Raw genomic sequence first — 24621 nt, 5'->3', positions numbered from 1 at the left:
CTTTCAATTACATAAATAAATCTTTAAAAAAAGAAAAGAAAGCCTTCTTACTGTATAGGGCTGAGCTTTGGGGAAGTTAGTTAAACTAACCCGGCTGATCAGACTTACTCATGGTTGGTAGGGTTAGGCCACCATGGATGGGACAGCTGAGAAACACAATTTCTTTTCTTTTTTCTTTCTTTCTTTTTTAATTTTTTTAAAAGATTTTATTTATTTATTTGAGAGGCAGAGTTACAGACAGAGAGAGGGAAGGACAGAGAGAAAGGTCTTCCATCCGCTGGTTCACTCCCCAAATGGCTGTAACAGCAGGAGCTGGGTTGAAACAAAGCCAAGAACCAGGAGCTTCTTCTGGGACTCCCATGCAGGTGCAGGACCCCAAGCACTTGGGCCATCTTCTACTGCTTTCTCAAGCCATAGCAGAGAGCTGGATAGGAAGAGGAGCAGCGAGGACATGAACCAGCACCCATATGGGATGCCGGTCGGAGAAACACAAATTTTTTTTTAAGGTTATTTTTTCTCTTGTTATTTAGCCACACCATAAATGAATCTATCATTAAATTATCTGAAAAATTCTTGACTTTTTTCATACATAATATTTTATAAGTCATGTATAAAAACAGGACCTTCTTTTTTTTAACCTTTTCTATTTCCTGTGTTGAAAAATAACATATAGCAATAAAAGGGTAGGTCCCCAAATAAGGCTTCAAAGCTTCTTTTCCTGGTCTGGGGCAAATCCATGTCTGCCACTCCCCAGGAATAATCTGGAGATTTCTTAGAAGATGGAAGCCTCAGGACTACAGTTTTTTCATCTTGAGCCACAGTCAAGCCAAGTGCATAACTATTCATTCTTCTGCATGCAGGAATTTCTACATGCACTTCAGATTGCTCATGCGCCTGGGGAGGCTTTAGGCAGTGTCTTCCTTTTCCTTATCCTCAGGTCCTCTGTGCTCTGTATTATTAATGACGTTTTCTTATCACCCTTCTTTGCTTTCCAGACCTGGTTCCAAGGCTTTTAGCATCATCCAGCCTGTTCTTTGTTTTGAAAACCATTCCATGGCCTTTTACATCATTCCGCAGGAAAAAGACAAAGGCTATTTATAAAGCAATCTGTGGCAAAAGGGGGTGACTCTAACAAAAGCCAGAATCAAAGGTATAAGATTCAGTGAAAAGAAACCCTTATCAATGCAGGTAACCCTTTAGTGGAAGGACAGCAGGTGATGGGGAGTGTATACCATTTCAATGTGTTTTGGCAGAAGCCCTAATTGGTGAAAATAAATCATTTCAGAAATATAAAGGGGCAAGCATTTGGCACAGTGGTTAAGATGCCACCTGGCATGTTTGCATCCCATATTGGAGTGCTTGAGTTCAGAGTCAAGGCTCTCCAGATTTCAGCTTCCTGTTAATGCACACCCTGGGAAGCAGAAGGCGTGACCCAAGTGTTTGGATCCTTGCCTTCCATGTGGGAGACTCCAATGGAGATTCAGGATCCTATATTCAGCCTGGTCCAGCCCTGGCTATTGTGAGCATTTGGGGAGTGAACCAATGGATGAAAAATCTCTGTCTCTGTCTCTCTTTCTCTCTCTGCCTTTCAAATACTTAAACAAACAAAGAACAACAACAACAACAACAACAAAAAAAAAACCACACACAACGTTTTAAAAGAAAACACAAAGGATTATGTGATTTTTTTTTTCTCCCAGAAACCTACTCTGGTCTCCAGGTCTCTGAGAATACTGAAAGGCTAGATTAGGGCATAGCTTCGATTATTAGCACAAGCAGTGCATCTAAAGCAAATGTTCAGTTTTTTTTTTTTTTTTTTTCCTAGACAAACAGATGGAAAGCATTCTGCTCAAGAGGAGGAGGAGGGGGAAGGGAGAACCTGGCAAAGCAGTAACATTTCTTTTCAAATTGGCTCCTGAATCCTAACAGCTGCACTATCAGGTGGGTGTTTCCCAGGAGTTTCTGTGCTTAGCAAAGATTAAAGCGAGTCTGTAATTTAGGTCTAGAAGTAGTGACTAGCAATATCCAAAGGTATGTTGCATCTGTTTATTCTTAATGTGCATACATATTTAAATTTGTTATGTGAGAGAAAGTAATTGGTAATTAGTAAAATGCTTAATCTCACTTTAATCCCTGGAAAAAGCAATCACGGTTTTGTACTTTGCTGAGCTTTATCTCGCTAGTCTCAATTATCCATGGTTATCCACGCCTGCAGTTAGCTAATGGGTCCCATTAAAGGAAGCCGGCCAGCTACTCAAAATGCAGGCACAGTGCCTCAGGGGAATCAGAAGGCCTCCTGGGCTTAGTTTTGCAAATTGGGCCCTCTTTAGGAATAGCAACTGTGACAACCCCCTCTAGGACACTAGAAGAGCCTCTTTCAGTCTGGGTCCCAGATCCAGTCTCTTCCAGGGGAGGTGGAAACTGTGTCCTGTCTGCCACCTGCCTCATGAGGTCAGCCAGTCCCCTGGGCTCTGACTTCTCTTTTTCTCATCAGCTCTCTCCCATCTTTCCTCTTTGGCTACTTCCTTGGCCCTTTGCCTTTGATCAACTTATCTTTCCACTTTTAAATCCACTTTTTTAAATCCAGAATTTCACTCAAAGGTCCTTGTAGAATTGTTTTGCTGTACAATTACTCTGGGCCCATGAATTAGCACATTGAAGATAATCAGCATCTGTCAGCAGGAAGTCCTACATTGTTTTTCCTTAAAATTTTTGAACAATTAAAATTGTGCAGTTACTGCATATTCTCTTATGGTGGCCTGCAATACATAATGGCTTTTTGCAAGATGTTCTTTACCACAGTGCTATGATGGTAAGTATTGTTACTATATGGAGCAACTATGTGAAATTATCATAGTAGTTAGGACTAGACACCAGGCTTGTCTGCTTGACAGTTATACAAGTCAAAAAAGATATAAGAAAAATTCTAGGATGATGAAATGAATTAAAAAATGAGAAAGGGGCTTTATGTTTTGTAATTTTTAAAAAATTCTATCTTTTTTTCTTTGACAAAATTTTCAAATTCAAAACACCAGCCCATCAGCCAAGGAGTTATTTGGAAAATTATAAAAAGACTAATTTTTGAAAACTAGCAACATCATATAGAATAATTTAGTCATCTTATTTTTACACAGATTGGTTAGATAATGTGTGGCTTTAGCAGGTCTTCATTTTCTTGTTTATTACAGTCTTCATCCTTCATCAAGCATCAGCCAAATTAAAGGCCAACAGAAGTTAGTGAGAGATGGGCAGAAAAAAACCAGTGTGATGAATTTTGCTTCATAAGAGCACAAACAAAGGTTACCTATAGGAAAAGGTTACAACCCAAAACCAAACCGAGCACAAACAAAGGTCACCTATAGGAAAAGGTTACAACCCAAAACCAAACCGAGGTGATCGGATTATCAGTAGCCATGCTCCCATTAGTCCAGACAAGTCACTAGTTAATTCATGACTACAGAAAAGCTCTCTCTTGACTACAGAAAACCATGGCCAAGACAAACAATATTTATAACGGACATGCACTAAGGCAGCAAGTTGGTATCTGATCAGGACTCTACTTCCTGCCAATAAAAGGAAGTCCTTGGGCAAATCTGAAAGTGATTTACCATTTTTATGTCTCACCCAGATATCTCATCTGAAATACTTCTGAAACCATCTACTTCTCAGCTACAGCAGCATCCCACGGGGGTTAAACTTCTGGAAAAGTATTGTGAAACCAGACTGCCTTAGAAATTGCCACTTGCCCATTTGCTATTGGCAAATAACAACCAGATTCCAAGAATCCTACCGTGTTAGAGTTAGCAAAGAGACTTGAGCTCACTAAGAACAATCTGTTCACCTCACATGTTAAAACAAAAGTTTAGGAAAAACTGAAAAAAGCTAAGAGTGCAAGTGCATTGCCAAGGACAACTTGAGACAGTTACACAGGCCCTTTTAAACTCAGTCCAATTCTCTTTCAATTGTATCATTGTGCCAAGTAGATAGAAAATGTGTTGATTTCATCCATTTCAATACAAATAATCTTCCAGACAAAGGCAGCAGGTAAATTGTTGTAAAATAAAACCTCACGAATAAAAAACTTTACAATATATTAAGAGTTCAACTCACCCTCCATTCAAGGTCATTCATGTGAATCACCTGCTAAAATGTGAAAAGCAAAAGAAATGTTTCTCCAGTATTGCCTACACTGGTGGTTCTGTGAGAACAAGAGAGTTGATCTGAGAACAAGAACACGTTCCCCCTCATTAGCAATGGCTAACTATATGGTGATTCCATGGAAAGGTACACACTCACATCCACAGGTACACTTAGGAGGATTGATCCTAAAAGGGCAGCAAGTAAAGATGGAAAGGGTTCTCCAAGCACCACCCCTGCCCTGGCCTCTACCAAGGAGAAAAATCATAAACAATAAACATGCTTATGGAGCATCTCCTCTGTGCCAGGCACTTCTGAACAAAAGGGTAAAATGTTAACCTCAATTTTTTGGACTTGCCTGACTTGGTTAACCACTGACACCTTTGTTTGATTTATATACAAACAATACAATGAAAAAGTCCCATTTCAACTTTAGCTACCCTAAATAATCTCTATTCTCCCCCACCTTTTTTTCTCCTTAACATTTATCACTGTCTAAACATAATGTATTTATTCACTATTCCTCTCTCTTCACTAGAAAAACATAAGCCCCAAGAGGGCAAGAATATGCATCTGTTTTATTCACAAATGTGTCTTATCTAAAACACGTAGTAAATGCTCAATAAACACTTGTTGACTAAATGAATGGGAAAAAGTGAATGTCAACACCTCTGTCTCCACACTAGGCAATTCTACTTGGATCATCATCTTTTTCATCTTTACAATGGTTTCACCCACCATTCTCTTTAATTGCTTTCTCATGCTGGTTGTTTGGCCCGCTGTCCTCTTAGGGCTTTTTCTGCTGGCTATATCTAAGGCAGAGTGCAGTCATTCTGGGCTCCTTGATCATTTATTATATGATTATCCTTATCTATGCCCTCCCATCTTCTACTGCACCTGCTATGCCAACTCTTATCCCAATATCACCATCCAACTTACCTCACAGTTTTCCAATAGTGCTAGAGAAGAACTTTAATTCATGCTGGATTAGACCACTAACAGAAAGATAGTGAGCCCAAGAATTAGAGAATTAGAGCTGCTTTTGAAAACTGAGTATAAAATGAACTACCTGGTGTCATTGGTTCAGTCAGCAAATTTTCAAGTGTTTTTGTCTTGTAAAATGGTGATAATAGTACATATTTACATCAAGAGAATTATATTTGAAATGAAATAATGTATGCAAAAGCTCTCAAAAGATTTAGAGGCACATAGAAAGAGCATAATTAACATTAGCTTCTCCTCTTTCTCTTCTTGTAATATATTTCACTAACTTTTAGAAATACCCTCACACTCTTTCTTTGAGAGATTAACAAGAATATCCATGCTTTCTGATTTGAATCCTCTTAATTTTCCTTTCTTTTCTTATTTTCTTCATATAAGAATTGCAACTTTTGATTCAGAAATAATGTTTCTCTTCTTTTCTAAGACTAAGCCGCTATGCATGGCATGCCAATAGTTTTCAACTCTGGCTGCACATTAGAACCATCTGTAGAGCTTTTAAAAATGCAGATTACTGGGCCCTACCATAGTCTAATTAACTATGAATCTCTGGAGATAGGAACACAGCCTCATTATTTTTTTTTCTTTCTTTATTTTTTTTTAAGTTCTGTGAGAGGGTGCCAAAACAATTCAAGAGGAGTAAATATAGTCTCTTAAACAAATATTGCTGGAACAAATGGATGTCCCATTCAAAAGAACGTAATTGAGGGCGTTTCTTATAATATATGTAAAAATTAACTCAAAAATGGATCAGAGACCTAAATGTAGAGCTACGAATACAAAACTCTTAAAAAAAAAAAAAAAAAAAACCAAAAACAAATCTTCATGACCTTAAGTTAGGCAAAGCTGCCCTAGCTAAGACACCAAAAACATTAGCAACAAGAGAAAAAAAAAAAAAAAACAGATAAACTTCTTCAAAATTTAGGTTTTTTTTTTTTAAGATTTTTTATTTATTTATTTGACAGGTAGAGTTACAGACTGAGAGAGAGAGAGAGAGAGAGAGAGAGACAGAAAGAAAGGTCTTCCTCCTGTTGGTTCACTCCCCAAATGGCCGCAACGGCAGGAGCTGCGCTGATCCGAAGCCAGGAGCCAGGTGCTTCTCCCTGGTCTCCCATGGAAGTGCAGGGGCCCAAGCACTTGGGCCATCTTCTGCTATCCCAGGCCACAGGAGAGAGCTGTACTGGAAGAGGAGCAACCGGGACTAGAACTGGCATCTATGTGGGATGCCAGCGCCACAGGTGGAGGATTAATCTAGTGTGCTACCGCTGGGCCCAAAATTTAGTTTTTTTTTTAAATGCAAATAGTATCAACAATAAAGTAAAAGACAATCCATAGAATGAGAGAAAAATATTTGCAAATCATTTGTCTGATAAAGAGCTTGTATTCAGGATATAATAAGAACTCCTACAATTTGACAATAAAAAGCACAAATAGGGGCTGGCGCTGTGGCACAGCCAGTTAAGCCTGTGCTTGCAGTGCTAACATCACATATGGGCACCAGTTCGAGTTCCCACGGCATCACTTCTGATACAGTTCCCTGCTAATGCACCTGAAAAGAAGCAGAAAACAGCCCAAGTATTTGAGCCCCTGCCAAGTGCTCCTGGCTCCTGGCTCCTGGCTTTGGCCTGGCCTAGCTCTGGCAGTTGCGGACATTTGGGGAGTGACCCAGAGGATGGAAGATTCTCTCTCTCTCTCTCTCTCTCTCAGTGCCTCTCCCTCTCTCTGTGACTCTGCCTTTCAAATAAATTTTAAAAATGCAAATAAATAAAATTTTAAAAAAGCAAAAATAATCTAATTTTTAACATGGGCAAAGGGTCTGAAAAGATATTCATTCAGAGAAGACTTACAGATAACCAGTAAGCACATGAAAAAATACGCTACATCATTAGCTGTTAGGGTAATGTATATCAAAACCACAGTGACATCCTACTTCAGACTCACTGAGATGACTCTAATCAAAAAGACACGTAATAACAAGCATTGATGAGTGTGTAGAGATATCAGAACCTTCATACATTGCTGATGGGAATGCAAAAGTGTAGAGCCATAGTTCATCATATCCTCAAAATGTTAAACATATAATTATCATACAACCAAGCCAATTCTTTTTTTTTTGACAGGCAGAGTGGACAGTGAGAGAGAGAGAGACAGAGAGAAAGTTTTTCCTTCTGTTGGTTCACCCTCCAATGGCCACTGTGGCCGGCACACCGTGCTGATCTGAAGGCAGGAGCCAGGTGCTTATCCTGGTCTCCCATGGGGTGCAGGGCCCAAGCACTTGGGCCATCCTCCACTGCACTCCCGGGCCATAGCAGAGAGCTGGCCTGGAAGAGGGGCAACCGGGACAGAATCCAGCGCCCTGACCGGGACTAGAACCCAGTGTGCCGGCGCCGCAGGCGGAGGATTAGCTTATTGAGCCACGGTGCCGGCCAACCAAGCCAATTCTACTCCTAGGTAAATATCAAAGAGAAATGAAAACATATTTACACAAAAACTTGTACACAAATGTACACTGCGATCCAAATGTCCATTAACAGTTGAATGGATAAGTAAAATTTGTATATTGGTATATTATTCAGCAATAAAAAGAAATGAAGTGCTGATACGTTCTATAACATGGATGAACTTTGAAAACATTATGATATATTGTATGACTCTATGTGTATGAAATGTCCAGAGTAGGCAAAGCTATGTACAGATAGAGATAGATAGATAGATAGATAGATAGATATAGATACATATACACGCACACACACACATAAAATACTTTCATCATTGTCTAGGCCTGGAATGAGGAGAAATGAGGAGTAACTACCAAAAGAATTCAGTTTCTTTATGTGATGATGAGAATGTTCTAAAATTGATTGTGATATAATTGTATAACTCCATGAACATAATAAAAGCACTGAATAGTTAAAAAAAAAAAAAAAAAAAAGGAGAGCCAAAAGCTCCATAGCTAATTCTAATAGTAAAATAAATCTTTCTAATAATAACTTTAGATTCCCTAGGTTTAAAAATTGCATCTTCTCAATTTTTGTCTCTCCCGTATTTTTACTACTAACCAACACTGAGCTGGAGTATGATGTCTTTTGAATTTTTTTTTTTCAGCAGGAGAGTATTCTTGGGCAATTTTCTTTATTTTAATAAAAACTACAAGAGTCAGGCTGCCACCTGGCAGAAATGGTCATCTTGGCCATCTTGATTTATTTGAGCTCCCCAAGCGATTAATTCAACTGTAGCACTTGGAAAGAGGGTAGGTAGATGGGGCAAACCAAAGTGACCGGTTCTGCCATCCAAAATCTGATTGTTCTGTCTTACACCAGTGAATGTGGCCTCTGGCCCTTAGGAACCATTCTTTTGACAACTGCCTAGGACACAGCTATGGTTTGAAGGACTTTGTTTACTAAATAAATTAATTCCTATTTCTGGAGAAGCTTCAATTTTTAAACAGAAAGCCATCTATTGAGAGTCTCTGATACACAGGATTTTATTGTTTGATATTAAACAATTAAGAGTTATTGTTTTTTTTCTACAACTACGCTATACATGAAAATCAATATAATCTAGAATACAGCCACTAACAGTGGGGAAGACAGGGGGATTCTACATCCATTCTCCACGTTAAAGAGACAGTTTTACTTTAATAAATCCAAAGTGCAGGCTATACTTCTTTCATGGAAACACAGCTCTCTTACGGTGAAATTTGTGCATAAGACAGACTTTGATGAGCTTGTCTGAAGATGAATTTGATTATGTAAACACAATTTTTAAAACATATCCTACAAATTTGGCCTTTTGATTTGGTGGACTTCAGTAATTTAAGATAATTTTCAAATTGTTGATTTCAACATAGTCTCTGATGGTACACAAAAAAGAAAAATGCTAAAATAAGTGAAGTTGTTTACAAATAAAGGGAAAAGTGTCTAAAACATTATCTTGTTTGTTCAAACCAACGAATAGAAAATACCAAAAATTTAAAGCTGCAATTGTCTGAGAGCATAAGACAAAGATCTGACTCAGAAAGAAGCAGAGGTTTTCCCTCCAGTAACTCTAAAGTGTAGTCAGACAACCAAAATGAGTGAGGGCTTAGCAGGGATGAGAAACAAAAGAAAAAGTTACAGTTTCAGGAATGATCATTTGGAAAATAAATGAATTTACAACTGGAAGGTTCATTAAGAAACATAATTCAAAAGATATCATTAAAACCATAATTTAGAAGCTTTGCTTCACAAGGAAAGATTTTAATATGAAAACCTCCAAACTAAGTATTGATTATGCAAGGTAAACATGACAAGGCTGGATGGAAAGACACAGCAGGCATTTTGCTCGCGTGCGTGCGCTCTGTCTTGCTTACTTTCTCTCTTTCTCCCTGGAAAGAACAACCAACCAACTGCTAGCTGCAAACTCCGATATAAACTGCTCAAAGTGAGGCAGTTAGAAAACAGATATTATTTGGGGCTAGGAGCTGCCACAGGAGCAGAAAAATGTCACAGTGTCACATCTCTCTTCTTTTCCATCACAACTGACACCGGAATAAACCAGAGAAAACCAATTTAATCACAAATGCTAACTTCACATTCAAACTACAAGCAAACTATCAAGTCAACTTCACACATGGAGCTTATCAGAACGTATCCATATTTCTCCAAGCACAAGCAGAATAAACTACTTAGGGAAATATTCATGTGTACATCTACACAATATATGGAATTTAGTTTAGTTTTAATTAGAGGTTATGTGAAAAGCTATGAATTTAAGGGTAATTCCCTTTTTGCCTGTGTTGCAGGCTTTTAAGTTTTTGATAATGTAAATAAAATGCATACAGACACAAATGTGTATAAATACACCACTGTAATGCCCATCATCACAGCTTTTGACAATTGGTAGAACAACTATTCATCTTGCCCAAATGGCAATCACAAGATGTTGACTGTTACACAATTACGAAACAAAGGCAAGGTGAAGGGTGAGAGACGACAGAGAGGACAGCAGCAGGGAAGGCAAGTGTTCAGCGGGGTGGAACCTGCTCCTTCCTGCCAGCCTGGCTTCCCCCGCACCTTCCTGGTGCTCTGGGTTTTCCTCTCAGGGCATTCACTTCACCTTTCCGAGAAGCGAATTTCCCCCTAAGGAAACCCAAGCCAGCAACCAGAGGTGAAGCGGTAACGTGCGGAACCGTTAATGAAAAATGTCCACGTCTAAGCAAGCAGACAAGCGAAGGAAAACCAGCTGTCAGTTTCAGAGGCTCCGAGCTGTAACGGGGTTTCGGGTTTCTCTGCGCCTCTGTCTCTCTTGCTGCTGTGTCTCCCTCGATAACACCAGTTTTCTAATTACTTCAAATCACAAATACATTTTCTGAAATGAATGAAATAAATGCTGATGAAACAGAAAAATAGAGTGCAATACTCACAACAATGAAGGATTCCTACACATGCTGTCCCATTTTCTTGCTTTAAAAAGTAGAAGGTTAATTTAAACAGCCTTGCAAAATGATAAAAATACGGGCGAGGGGGATTCCAGCCACACAATCCTCCAGCCCACTGCAAAGGAGCCCACAGGCTTGCTGACGTCACAGATCATGAATGGATGTAAATTGGGCTGGTTTAGGATTCCGCACAGACTTCGCTGTGGTGTGTGCAATGAAAAAAAAAAAAAAAAAAAAAAGGGTGTGGGGAGGGTCCAGAGTACGCCTGGCCAATAGGCTTCAGGCAGTCACAGCCTGCCTTCTTTTAGAAGGAATCTGGTCACAGAATAAACAGAGCCCGCCAATCAGGCGTCTGCCATTGCCTTAAGACCGACTGGTCGCTGGAGGGCTGAGTGTGTGTGCGTGTGTGTGTGCGTGTGCGTGTGCGTGTTTCAAGTCATAATAATATTATTATTGATATAGAATGAGGGACTCAAAATAGATTTTCAGTGAAATCAATGCTATCAAAAATGCACATAGAAGAAATCACATCTTTTATTCATCGGAGCTATTTTCTTTAATGCTTTTCTTGCTGTTCAGCAACGTGAGATAAAGACAAATAAAAGTCATAGAAATAGTTTCGAAAACGGACTGACAGACAGGCATACCCTACACAAGACAACTCTAGGAGATTACTTTAAAACGCTTGTGGAAAGTGGAATAAAAAGCTAAGTTTATTGTGTGTAAAAGATAGTATATGTATATATATATATATATATATATATATATGTACATGAGGGGGTCTCCAAAAAGTTCATGAAAAATACATATTATGAAAAACTATGCATGAATTTCTTTTCATTCCATTATTTCCATTAACTATTTGAAGAAAAAGCAAAATAATAATAAAAATATTTGGGAATAAAAATCTAGTGGCTAAGGAAACAAATATCTGAGGTAATATTATATAAGTGTAACTGTTTTGTATAACAATAACATCTTACTGATCTTTCTGACTTTTCAAAAGTGGGCATGAATTAGTCACTTACTGCTATATTTAAATAAGGTTTAGTATTTCCCCATAGGCATATTCAACTTCTGACAATAAATTAAGACACAGGTCCAAAATGGTTCTTACTAATCTTTGGGCAACTTTTGGCTTTGGTGATATATCTTATTATTAGCAGTAAAAATAGCTGTGTTAAATTCACCAAAATGGGTGACAACATTCCTCCACTCTTTGTACCTTTTCAAAGTCACACAAAAGTGAAGGTTAATAAATTACCTTGCCTGTAGCCCACCACTTTGATCCATAATTGCCAACACTTTATAAAGAATGTTGAATTGACCATGTTGTTTATGAGCTTGGGAAATGGTCTTAGAGCCTTGATATTGGAACAACAGTGGTTAATGTAAGGCTTCAGTTATGAGGTGTCCAGTGACCAAGAACATTCTGAACAGAGATCTGCTCTCTTGATCAGATCATTGTGTGTGCAGCAGGGAGAAGGAACATGGTTGCCTGTTTCTGTGCCATTCTGGAGTGTCCAAACCTGACCATTAATAAATATTGCACAGTACTTAGATCATTTGGTAAAAGAAAACTTTCCAGGATTATTTTATATACAGCAAAGATGTTTAGTGTACTGTCCTTTTTTTTTTTTTTTTTTTTTTTTTTTTTTGACAGGCAGAGTAGATAGTGAGAGAGAGAGACAGAGAGAAAGGTCTTCCTTTTTGCCGCTGGTTCACCCTCCAATGGCCGCTGCAGCCGGCTCATCGCGCTGATCCGAAGGCAGGAGCCAGGTGCTTCTCCTGGTCTCCCATGCGGGTGCAGGGCCCAAGCACTTGGGCCATCCTCCACTGCCTTCCCGAGCCATAGCAGAGAGCTGGCCTGGAAGAGGGGCAACCGGGATAGAATCCGGCGCCCCAACCGGGACTAGAACCTGGTGTGCCAGCGCCACAAGGTGGAGGATTAGCCTGTTAAGCCACAGCGCCGGCCGTACTGTCCTACTATACACTTGAGCAATGTAATATTGTTGGCAAATAACACAGTCAGCACATGTCTCTAAAGGAAGTTATTGTAGAATGTTAGGACTGAAAAGAACCAAAGAAGTTTACCCAGGTAAGATGAAAGTGCACAAGACCAAAACAACATTGGTATATACAACATAAGCCTGTATTAATACACATGGCCTTATATCAAGACTATTTAGATCGGCCGGCGCCGTGGCCTAGGGAAAGCCGCAGAAGATGGCCCAAGTCCTTGGGCTCCTGTACCCATGTGGGAGACCAGGAAGAAGCTACTGGCTCCTGGCTTTGGCACAGCTCCAGCTGTTGCGGCCATCTGGGGACTGAAACAGTGAATGGAAGACCTCTCTTTCTGCCTCTACCTCACTCTATAACTCTTTCAAATAAATAAAATAAATCTTAAAAGGAAGGGGGGGCTGGTGCTGTGGCACAGCGGGTAAAGCTGCTGCCTCCAGTGCCAGCATCCCATATAGGCAACAGTTCAAGTCCTGGCTGCTCCACTTCCGATCCAGCTCTCTGCTATAAACTGGGAAAGCAGTAGAAGATGGCCCAAGTCCTTGGGCCGCTACACCCATGTGGGAGACCCAGAAGAAGCTCCTGGCTCCTGGCTCGGATCGGCGCAGCTCCAGCCATTGTGGCCAATAGGAGAGAACCAGCAGATGGAAGATTTCTCTCTCTGTCTCTCCTCTCTCTGCGTAACTCTGACTTTCAAATAAATAAATAAATCTTTAAAAAAAGAAAGAAAAGTTAAGTATTATAAAAATCTATCCTTGTATCAAGGGAGATCATCTAAAAGCTACAGTTATCTAAAAATCATCACCCTATTACCCTTTAGTAGAGTCACTATCATTGAGTGTTATGGCCTGCTTTTTTATCAAGAATTATTCTAAAGAAGAACCATACTGCTTCTGTGTTGTCCATTATCTTGCATGATGTAAGGAATTCACATGAAGAATTTGTTTTACAATTTAATACCAGGGGAAAGTTTTGTTCTGTCCTTGAAAAATTATTAGGCACCCACCTTTTAGTTGACAGCAACGTAATCCACTGAATATCAATGTTTTGGTTCCTACTGCTGGGAAGCTCAGAGTCAACTTTATGCTCAATTTGTATATGTATATGTGTATACATATATATAGTGGTATATATGTTGTATATATACATGTTTTTGTGATTAGCATATTTGCTTTCTTATCCTATGGTGGGGTTTATTTTTCTCTTTTATTTGTAGTGGTATATATATATACTGGATTTCAATTCTCCAATATTTCAATATTTTTTATCATTGATAATAAGTAGCTGGAGAAAAGTAATTGTATCTTATATACCATTTAGAATCAATCTTAATTAATGAAGTTTTAAGGTATTATCCTTCTCAAAAGGATGACTATAAATGAAAGATATATTTTTTCTGATAATGCAAATGCACTAAAGCCAATTAAAAGCAAATGATTTCTCAATAAAATATTAAACACTCCTGAAATACCATTCCATAACATACAGATTCTGGCAAAGTACCCTAAACCAAACCTTTGTAGGGCTAGAAATAGTTTAGTTTATAAGGGCACTTTACACACTGAAAAAGCAAAAGGAAACTCTTCATTCATCAACATAAAATTCACACTATGTTCTGCTAGCACATATAAAACAATTCTTTACCATTTAACTTTTGATTTATTTTCACTTCTTCTTCTTTAGTTAGATACAAGTTGGCATTTCCATTTTGGTCTCATAGTACAAACAACATAACTGATGATCAAAACATCAGTAGTGGACATTCATATTTTTTGTTGTTGTTTAACTCTGCCCTTACGTCTTCTCCAGCTGAGGGAAACGTTCCTCTTGAACTTTCAGTCCAAGCAGTTCAGATGGAGCTGACCCTGCCTGGGGCTATGGCTCTGAGAGCACTTGGCACAAGCTTGGCCAACTCATCTACTTGGTCACAAAGATTAGCAAAAAGATAGACACAAGATCTGAGCCAGCCAATGAGAATCAGCTGAGTCATCCCCAAGATGTTTGCTAGAATGATTGGTAGCAGTAACTCAAGTGACTCCATTTCCTCTCCCTTTAACAAAAGCTAACTGCCTACTTCGAGACTAATCAGACTTATGTTTAACTGAACAGATAAATAATGCTTGCTTAACAATTCCAGGGACTGACCTCAGGGAAGCTGGCTGAAATTGCAGGACCTCGGATAAGGCAGGAATTTATGACAACCAGCTGTAAATAGCCAAGCCCCAGGTCAAATGGACTACCACCTGGCCAGATTCAGGATGCTATCAGAACCGTGAGAATGTGCCCAGAGGCAACAATGCTCATTATTGTCCCTAACTGCCCCTTAATTCCCCTTTCTCCTTTAAAAAGTTCTCCCATTAACCTGAGGATTTAGGATGTGCCAAAAGTCCATCATACCCTCAAGTTGCCGGCTTCTTAAATAAACCTGATTTCCTCGCGTCAATTGTCTCTCAAATATGGGTTTTTTTGAGTGGTGAGTAAAGGGGAATTTGCTCTCCCTAGCACTACAGGAGAGGGGGCAACACACATTTGTTTCATCAGCTAGCCACAGGACAAGTAAGCAGACAGCTGTCATGTTTGTCCGTAAGAAGGCATAGAAAAGCAGACCAGATAGATTCCTGACAACAGGAACTGAGCATCTATCTAACTTCAGTTACTTACTCTGCCAGACCTCCCAATCATATAAGCCAATCATTCTCCCCTTATTTTAATTTAAACCAGTATGATATATATTTCCATCACTTGTAGCCAAGACTCCCTATTATAAAATGTCATTAATTGATTCTCTTCCATCATATTCAAGAAAGCCAAATTAAAATTAGATTCCCGGCCGGCGCCGCGGCTCACTAGGCTAATCCTCCGCCTTGCGGCGCCAGCACACCGGGTTCTAGTCCCGGTCGGGGCACCGGTTCTGTCCCGGTTGCCCCTCTTCCAGGCCAGCTCTCTGCTGTGGCCAGGGAGTGCAGTGGAGGATGGCCCAAGTTCTTGGGCCCTGCACCCCATGGGAGACCAGGAGAAGCACCTGGCTCCTGCCTTTGGATCAGCGCAGTGCGCTGGTCGCAGTGCGCCAACCGCGGTGGCCATTGGAGGGTGAACCAACGGCAAAGGAAGACCTTTCTCTCTCTCTCTCTCTCTCTCTCACTGTTCACTCTGCCTGTCAAAAAAAAAAAAAAAAAAAAAAAGATTCCCTACACTATGCGAACTCCTTTCCTGATACCAATAATTTTGGTGCTTTGGTAGATTAACTTTAGAATTCTGCCTTCTAACTTTTACATAGTGTTTACACTTTACTGTTTTCCTTGTCATACTGATGTGGTCAAAATTCTTAATACTCAACATTTCCTCTCAATAGTTAGCTCTATCTTTGATATTTTGAAGTCAGAGAATTTCACAGCAATATTTTTATTGTTTCTTTTCAATTCATTGAGGCTTTAAAATACATTGGCTCCAAAACCCTGGGTAAGGTTATATAATGTTCTGTGCCTTTCTACAAAACGGATCTGATCAAGATGGTAAACAATGTTAGCTCCATCACTCAATAGCCACATAATCCAAGCCAAAACTAAGCTTTTCTTTCTTTTAAAAAAACAGATTATTTATTTGATAGGCAGAGTAACAGAGAGAGAAAGAGATTTTTCCATTCCCCAAATGGCTGCAACACCCAGGTCTGGGTTAGGCTGAAGCCAGGAGTCAGGAACTCCATCTGGTTCTTCGACATGGATGGCAGAGGCCCAAGTACTCGGGCCATCTTCTGCTGCTTTCCCAGGCACATTAGCAGGAAACTCGGTTGGAAATGGAACAGCCAGGACTTTGAATTCGTGCTCTGATAGGGATGCAGGTGTTGCAAGCGGTGGCTTAACCTGCTGTGCCACAATGCTGACCCCAGAGTTTTACTCTTCTATCTCTAAACTGCATGCATTTTTTCCCATTGGTTGTCCTCATTCTGAAGCTGACAGATTATAATTTTAACCTCTTTAGACGGTTTATTAGTTCTCCCCATTGGAGCTCAGAAAAGGATACCCTAGAGTGAGGAAGCCTCAGAAGCAGTCTCTGTCCTTCTTTTGTCTTCTTGTCTCCTGCTCTCTTGTCTCCACCTTCCTCCTCCCAAGGCAAGCCTTAGAAATCATAATTTCTCTTCCCCAAGATGGGTCCTAAAAGCCAGGACCCTTTCCCCCAAAGCAAGTCGTAAAGCTAGAAATATTACTCTTATCTTTCCCCTTCTTTCTGTCTTGGGGATTGCCATACAGAAATTCTCTGCCTCACATGCTGAACAGAAAGGCCAGAAAAATCTAAACCGGCCTTGCTGGATTTCTCCACTCAGTCTATTACTGTTAGATCAGAACCTTTGTATCTAATCATACATCTACACGGTTTTCCATGTTTCACTGAATATAAGCCTAAAAATGGATAATTCAGCCTAGGACCTTTTGTGTCCAATCATATGTCTACACAGCAGTCAATCCTTCTTTGAATCTAAGAATAAAAGTGCATAATTCAGCCCAGGTCTTTAGGTCTCAGTCTGAAGGCTCCTGTGTCATATAAAACTATGATGAAACCAATTTGTTTTGCTTTTCTCTTGTTAACTTTCTCTTGGTATAGAGGGGAGGCAGGAAAGGAATAATCCCTTTTATCCTTTTCCTGCCCCTATATCTCTATTCAAAGAAACAAACACCGATTTTTCCTATGATTTGCCTTTCCCCTGACTTTCATTTTAAAGTTACATCTCAGTTCTCTGAATATTCACTCTGAAGGGTTTCCTCCTGCTCTGATTAGTCTGTGAGTGCTGAAGGAATTTAAGCCCAACCAAAACATAAACAGAATGACAGAGTTTGCCAAGAACTTTTTCTCTCAAGTGAAAAGCTATTTTCTCATTTACTATTTGAACTATCTGTGCCACTACTCTTTCATTGGTGAAGACAGGACAACTGCTGACTGTAATAATAACATAGCTGTAAATGATCAGTGTTTACCACACATCAAGCTTTGTGCTTAAAGCCCTGCGTAAATATCTCATTTAATTCATGCAATGATTTGATATACGCATCTCAATCCTCATTTAAGATGAGGGAGGTGAGGCATAGAAAGGCTGAAGAACTCGAAGTCACAAAGCCAGTGAAAAAGCCCCATGTTCCAGAATCTGTCCTCTTGTTATGCTAGACTGATTGTAAGACAAAAGATAATTTAAGTGGGAATCTAAGACTGGAAGCACCCGAACAATTGGATAAGTAAAAATTAAAAAGTTTTAAAGTTAGTAACATTTATGCTACATTAACTATTGAAAAAGCCCATTTTAAGAGGATGATCCACAGGCCTGTGAATGCAAGAGGAGCTGCCTGGCAGCCCCATCTGTGACAGAGGCAAGGACAGTGACAGGAAATGAACACCGGATCTGCTAGAACCTGTGTCATGCAGTAAACGTTTCAGGGCTTTCCAGGCAAACTGAGCACATGCTTAGGACTCCAGCAAGAAAAGAGGCTCTTCAAATGTTTATGTGGGGCAGAGTTAGATATTTGAAAATTTGTTGTCAAGAATCAAAGTTGTTATTCTGGAGAAAATGAGAATTATTATTATTATTTTTTTTTTTTTTGACAGGCAGGGTGGATAGTGAGAGAGAGAGAGACAGAGAGAAAGGTCTTCCTTTTTGCCATTGGTTCACTCTCCAATGGCCGCCGCAGCCGGCGTACCGTGCTGATCCGAAGCCAGGAGCCAGGTGCTTCTCCTGGTCTCTCATGCGGGTGCAGGGCCCAAGCACTTGAGCCATCCTCCACTGCCTTCCCGGGCCACAGCAGAGAGCTGGCCTGGAAGAGGGGCAACCGGGACAGAATCCAGCACCCCAACCGGGACTAGAACCCGGTGTGCCGGCGCCACAAGGCAGAGGATTAGCCTGTTAAGCCACGGCGCCGGCCGGAAAATGAGTATTATATGGACTATATTATACATGTTATACAGTTAGCACTGTGTAATGATTTTTTGACTTAAATTTTAGGAAACAGGTAATTTTTGCAGTGTTTGAGGCCACAAGGGTCTTAATCTAGCCTTGGGTTTCAAAACATACTAATCTCATAAATTTACAGAACAAAGGGCATTGTCTCCCTAGCAGGAGGTATTCCAGATGCACTTCAAGGAAGAGCAGGCTGAAAACCAGAGATATGGCACATGGAGGGGGGGGTTATCCTCTGGATCTTTTCAAAAGAACTGATGTCCTATCTTCTTCAAAAGAAGTTGTTAAAACATAGCCAGAGTTTCTTAAAATGTTAAACATAAACCTATCATATGATATAGCTATTTCACTCCTTGGTATTTACCCAAGAGAAATGACACATAAGCCTGTGTGAAGACTTGCACACAAATGTTCATAGTAGCTTTATTTGTAATGGTCCCCAAATGAAAACAACCCAAATGTCCATCAACAAGTGAATGAAGAAATTGTGATATATCCACACAATGGTAACACTGTTCAGCAACAAAAAGGAATGTACTGTTGATACATGCTGCCACATGGATGGGTCTCAAAGTAACTAGTCTGAGTGAACCAAGTCAGTTAAGAGCACACACTCGGGTGGGTGCTGCAGTGCAGTGGCTTAAGCCATCTCTTGGGACACCCACAGCCCATGTTAGAGTGCCCGATTGAGTCCTGGCTACTCTGCTTCTGATCTAGCTTCCTGCTAATACACCTGGGAGGCAGTGCATGATGGCCCAAGTACTTGGGTCCCTGCCACCCATGTGGGAGAAATGGATGAAGTTTCTGGCTCCTAGCTTTGGCCTGGTCCAGCCCTTGCCATTGCAGCCTTTTGGGAAATGAACCAGAAGATGGAAGATCTCTTTGTCTGACTCTCCCTCCCTGTCACTCTGCCTTTCAAATAAATGCATCAATCTTTAAAAAAGAGGGGACTGGCCTGTGGTGTAGCTGGTAAAGCCACAGCTTGCAGTGCCGGCATCCCATGTGGACGCTGGTTCGAGTCCCGGCTGCTCCACTTCAAATCCAGCTCTCTGCTGTGGCATGGGAAAGCAGTGGAGGATGACCCAATTCCTTGGGCCCCTGCACCCACGTGGAAGACCCAGAAGAAGCTCCTGGTTCCTGGCTTCAGATCGGCACAGCTCCAGCCATTGCAGCCAACTGGGGAGTGAACCATTGGATGGAAGACCTGTCTATCTCTCTCTCTGCCTCTCCTTCTCTCTCTGTGTAACTCTTTCTAAGTAAATAAATAAATCTTAAAAAATAAAAATAAAAAAGAGTACACATTCTATGATTCCATTCACATAATATTCTAGGAAACAAACTAACGTACTGTGATACAGAACATATAATGGTTGCCAGGTAAATGGAGTGTGGCAGACAGAGACTGCGAAGGGGTCCCATCAGCTTTTGGGGAAATTGTGTATATTCATTATTTTGACAAGAGTGAGGTCTGCACGGGTATAGTTATGTAAAAATGTGTACCAGTTTCTGTATATCAATTTTACCTTAATAATGCCATTGAGAGTTTAATATACATACATAAGTCAAAACATATTATGAATGTCAAAATTATTGCATGATATTTCATAAGTTTAAGGTAAGGAATGAGCACTATAAATAATAGTGTTCATTGTGAGAAATAATAAGTAAAACCAAATGTGTTGTATTCATATCCTTAAGTATTTAGAGTCTGTGTAATATGCTTTTTCTATTTTAAGGTTATCAAATATTTGATAGATTCAAAAGAATGACAGGAAATATATTCTTTAAATGACTCACATGATATATATAAAAGGGACTTTAAGAAAATATTTTTTGGGGCCAGTGCTGTGGCATAGTGGGTAAAGCCACCACCTGCAGTGCCAGTACCCAATATGGGCACCGGTTGGAGTCCCGGTTGCTCCACTTCTGATGCAGCTCTCTGCTATGGCCTGGGAAAGCAGTGGAGGATGGCCCAAGTGCTTGGAACCCTGCACCTGTGAGGGAGACCCAGAAGAAGCTACTGGTTCCTGGCTTTGGATCCACACAGTTCCGGCTGTTGCGGCCATCTGGAGAGTGAATTAGTAGATGGAAGACCTCTCTGTTTCTCTCTGCCTCTGCCTCTATAACTGCCTTTCAAACAAATAAATAAATCTTTTAAAAAAAAAATCTTATACTGTATTTTAGAGTTTACAAAGTATTTTAAAACAGGGTAATTGTTATTCCCATTTATATATGAGAAGTTGACTCAGCTAGTCTAGCTTTTTCTAAACTCTGTAATCCACTAAAAACTGACTATATTAAAAAAAAAAAGTATTTCTACTCGAAAGGCAGAGAAAAGAGAGAGAGGGAGAAAAGAAAGGTATTTTTCATCCACTGGTCCACTCCTCAAATGCTCATAATAGCCTGGGCTGGGCCAGGCCAAAGCCACGAGCCCAGAACTCTATTTGGGTCTGTATGGAAGTGACAGGCCAACCACCTGAGCAATACCTGCTGCCTCCCAGGATGCGCTGGCAGGAAGCTGGGCTGGAAGAAGAGCAGATTGTGAACTGGTACTCCCAAACAGGATGCTGGCTCCCAGGTAGCCCACTGTTCACCATACTATTTGCCCCCAACTCCCTTAAAGAGTTGTCTTTGATCATCTAATGAGTCAAAATTAAGGATGAGGGGCCAGTGCTGTGGCACAGCAGGTTAAGCTGCTGTATGCAGTACCAGCAACCCATATGGGCACCAGTTCGAGTTCTGGCTGCTCCACTTTTGATCCAGCTCCCTGCTAATGTGCCTGGGAAAGCAGCGGAGGAGGGCCCAAGTGCTTAGACTGCTGCACCCACGTGGGACTCGGAAAAAGCTCCTGGCTCTTAGCTTGCACCTGGCCCAGCACCGGGCATTGTGGCCATTTGGGGAGTGAACCAGTGGATGGAAGATTCCCCCCCCCCCCACACCTTTTCTCACTGTAACTCTTTCAAATAAATAAATAAATAAATAAATAAATAAATAAATAAATCCTTTTAAAAATTAAGGATGGGGCCAGCGCTGTGGCGTAGCGGGTAAAGCCACCACATGCAGTGACTGCATCCCATATGGGTACTGGTTTGAGTCCCAGTGGCTCCACTTCCGATCCAGCTCTCTGCTATGGCCTGGGAAAGCAGTAGAAGATGGCCCAAATCCTTGGGCCCCTGCACCCACGTGGGAGACCCAGAAGAAGCTCCTGGCTCCTGGCTCCGGATCAGTGCAGCTCTGGCCATTGACGCTAATTGGGGAGTGAACCAGTGGATGGAAGACCTCTCTCTCTCCCTCTCTGCCTCTTCTTCTCTCTCTGTAAATCTGACTTTCAAATAAAATAAATAAATCTTAAAAAAAAAAATTGAGGATGATTTTTTTTTTTTTAACAGGCAGAGTAGAGAGTGAAAGAGACAGACAGAGAAAAAGGTCTTCCTTTTTGCCGTTGGTTCACCCTCCAATGGCCGCTGTGGCTGGCACATCTCGCTGATCCGAAGCCAGGAGCCAGGTGCTTCTCCTGGTCTCCCATGCGGGTGCAGGGCCCAAGCACTTGGGCCATCCTCCACTGCTTTCCTGGGCCACAGCAGAGAGCTGGCCTGGAAGAGGGGCAACTGGGATAGAATCCGGTGCCCCAACCAGGACTAGAACCCGGTGTGCCAGCGCCGCAAGGCGGAGGATTAGCCTGTTGAGCCACGGCGCCGGCCGAGGATAAATTTTAAAATCTGAAAGGTTTCTACAACGAAACCCAGTCATTTGCAACAAGATGGAGCAATCTGGAAAACATCATGCTGAGTGAATTAAGCCAGTCCCAAAGAGACAAATTTCATTTGTTTTCCCTGATCGGGGACAACTGAGCGCCAAAGAGAAAACCTGTTAAGTGAAATGGACACTATAAGCAACAATGAACTGATCAGCTCCTGTCCTGACTTTAGATGTACAATGTAATACTCTATCCTTTTTAGTATTCGTTGTTGTTGTTGTTGTTCTAGTACTATTGGTTGAACTCAGTAATTAACACACAATTATTCTCAGGTGTTTAAATTTTAACTGAAAAGTGATCCCTGTTAAATCTAAGAGTGGAAAAAGAGAGGGAGGAGGTAAACAATTAGGAACATGCTCAATCGGACTGGCTGCAAATGGGGGAGTTAGAAATGTGCAGGGGATTCCAACACAATTCCATCAAGATGGCATGTACCAATGCCATCGCACTAGTCCAAGTGATCAATTTCAGCTCACAATTGATAGCTCTGATAGGTCTAAGAGTCAAAGAGATCACACAAACAAGATAAGTATCTGCTAATACTGATAGAATCAAAAAGGGAGAGAAAGATCCAACATGGGAAGTGGGATACACAGCAGACTCATAGGATGGCAGATGTCCTAAACAACACTCCGGCCTCAGAATCAGCCCTCAAGGCACTCAGATCTGGCTGAAGAGCCCATGAGAGTATAGCAGGCATGGAAAGCCAAGATACCATGGGAAAAAAAAAAAAAGGCCTAAGTGAATGATCTCTGTGAGTGAGATCCCAGTGGAAAGAACGGGGCCATCAAAGAAGGAGGTACCCTTCTCCGAAGGGAGGAGAGAACATCCACTTTGACTATGACCCTATCGGAATAAGATCAAAGTCAGCGAACCCTAAAGGCTTCCATAGCCCTTGCAACTCATGACTAGAGCCCAGGGAGATTACTGACGCCATGAACAGGAGTGTCAAATTGTTAAGTCAGCAACAGGAGTCACTGTGTACTTACACCCCATGCGGGATCTGTCCCCAATGTGTCGTCTAAAGCCAAGTGATGCTACGACTGGTACTGAAGCAGTATTTTTATACTTTGCATTTCTGTGTGGGCGCAGACTGATGAGGTCTTTGCTAATTATATACTGAAGTGATCTTCTGTATATAAAGAGAATTGGAAATGAAAAAAAAAAAAAAAAAACAACCTGGTGTTAAAATGGAAAAGGCATAGAAAATTAATTATTTTGAAAAAAAATTATGTAGGATCTCTGTCTTTAATGTGTTGTACATTGCTATTTTATGCTATAATTAGTAATCCAATGGTAGTTTTTTCACTTGATGTTGCTATATGGGCAAAATGTTGAAATCTTTACCTAATATATACTAAACTGATCTTCTGTATACAAAAAGAATTGAAAATGAATCTTTACACGAATGGAGGGGGAAAGGGAGCGGGAGGGGGGAGGGTTGCGGGCGGGAGGGAGGTTATGGGAGGGGGGAAGCCATTGTAACCCACAAGCTATACTTTGGAAATTTATATTCATTAAATAAAAGTTTAATTAAAAAAAAAAATCTGAAAGGTTTCTGATATCAAGGAGCTTTGGTGAAATAAATACACCAAATGGTGTAAGTGCTAAATTAGTGGGGTGGACTAATTGTTTTTGAGTTTGGAAAACAATACTAGAGGGGCCGGTACTGTGGCATAGCAGGTAAAGCCGCTGTGTGCCATGCTGGCATTTTATATGGAGACCAGTTCAAGTCTCAGCTACTCCTCTTCCAATCCAGCTCTCTGCTGTGGCCTAGGAAAGCAGTGGAAGATGGCCCAAGTGCTTGGGCCCTTGTACCCAATGGGAGATCTGGAGGAAGCTGCTGGCTTCAGATCGGTGCAGCTCCGGCCACTGCAGCCATCTGGGGAGTGAACCATAGAATGGAAGACCTCTCTCTCTCTCTCTTTTCCCATCTCTCTCTCTCCCCGTCTCTTTCTCTCCTCTCTACATCTGCCTCTCTGTAACTCTGCCTTTCAAGTAAATAAATAAATCTTTAAAAAGGAGGGAAGTTAACTGAATTTTGGGGGCAAGAATCGTTTTACTTCTATGGAGGCATTCTATAAACAGAGTTTGATATCCGCCCCTATCCCCATTCCTGTAACTGCCCTAGTCTTGTTTATAGCTTTAAATAATTAATTTAAAATTTAAATTATTTTTTAACAGATTCAATATAATTTGTAGATACAGTTCTAAGAATATAATGATATTCCCTTCCTGCCTCCTCCCCGTCTCTCCCTCCCATCCTCTCCCTATGTTTCCCTCTCTCTCTTTTTTTTTTTTTATTTGACAGGTAGAGTTATAGACAGTGAGAGGGAGAGACAGAGAGAA

At 40.8% G+C, this 24621-nt stretch overlaps 1 protein-coding gene across 5 annotated transcripts in view; it reads right to left on the bottom strand.

Annotated features, from left to right (window-relative positions):
• The window catches only part of MAP3K13 (mitogen-activated protein kinase kinase kinase 13), a 202362-nt gene that overhangs the window by 110386 nt on the left and 67355 nt on the right, over window positions 1-24621 (bottom strand). Inside the window, exon 1 of one of the 5 annotated variants that reach the window (XM_062210856.1) lies at window positions 10541-10647. The exons of the other annotated variants lie outside the window; for them this stretch is intronic. The gene's annotated coding sequence lies outside the window, so the exon portion shown is untranslated. Of the gene's footprint in view, window positions 1-10540; window positions 10648-24621 lie in introns of those variants that run through there. 5 annotated transcript variants of the gene reach the window in all.

Source organism: Lepus europaeus, chromosome 2 (assembly GCF_033115175.1).
Source record: "Lepus europaeus isolate LE1 chromosome 2, mLepTim1.pri, whole genome shotgun sequence".
NCBI lineage: Eukaryota > Metazoa > Chordata > Mammalia > Lagomorpha > Leporidae > Lepus > Lepus europaeus.
This window is presented reverse-complemented; position numbering and strand designations above follow the sequence as displayed.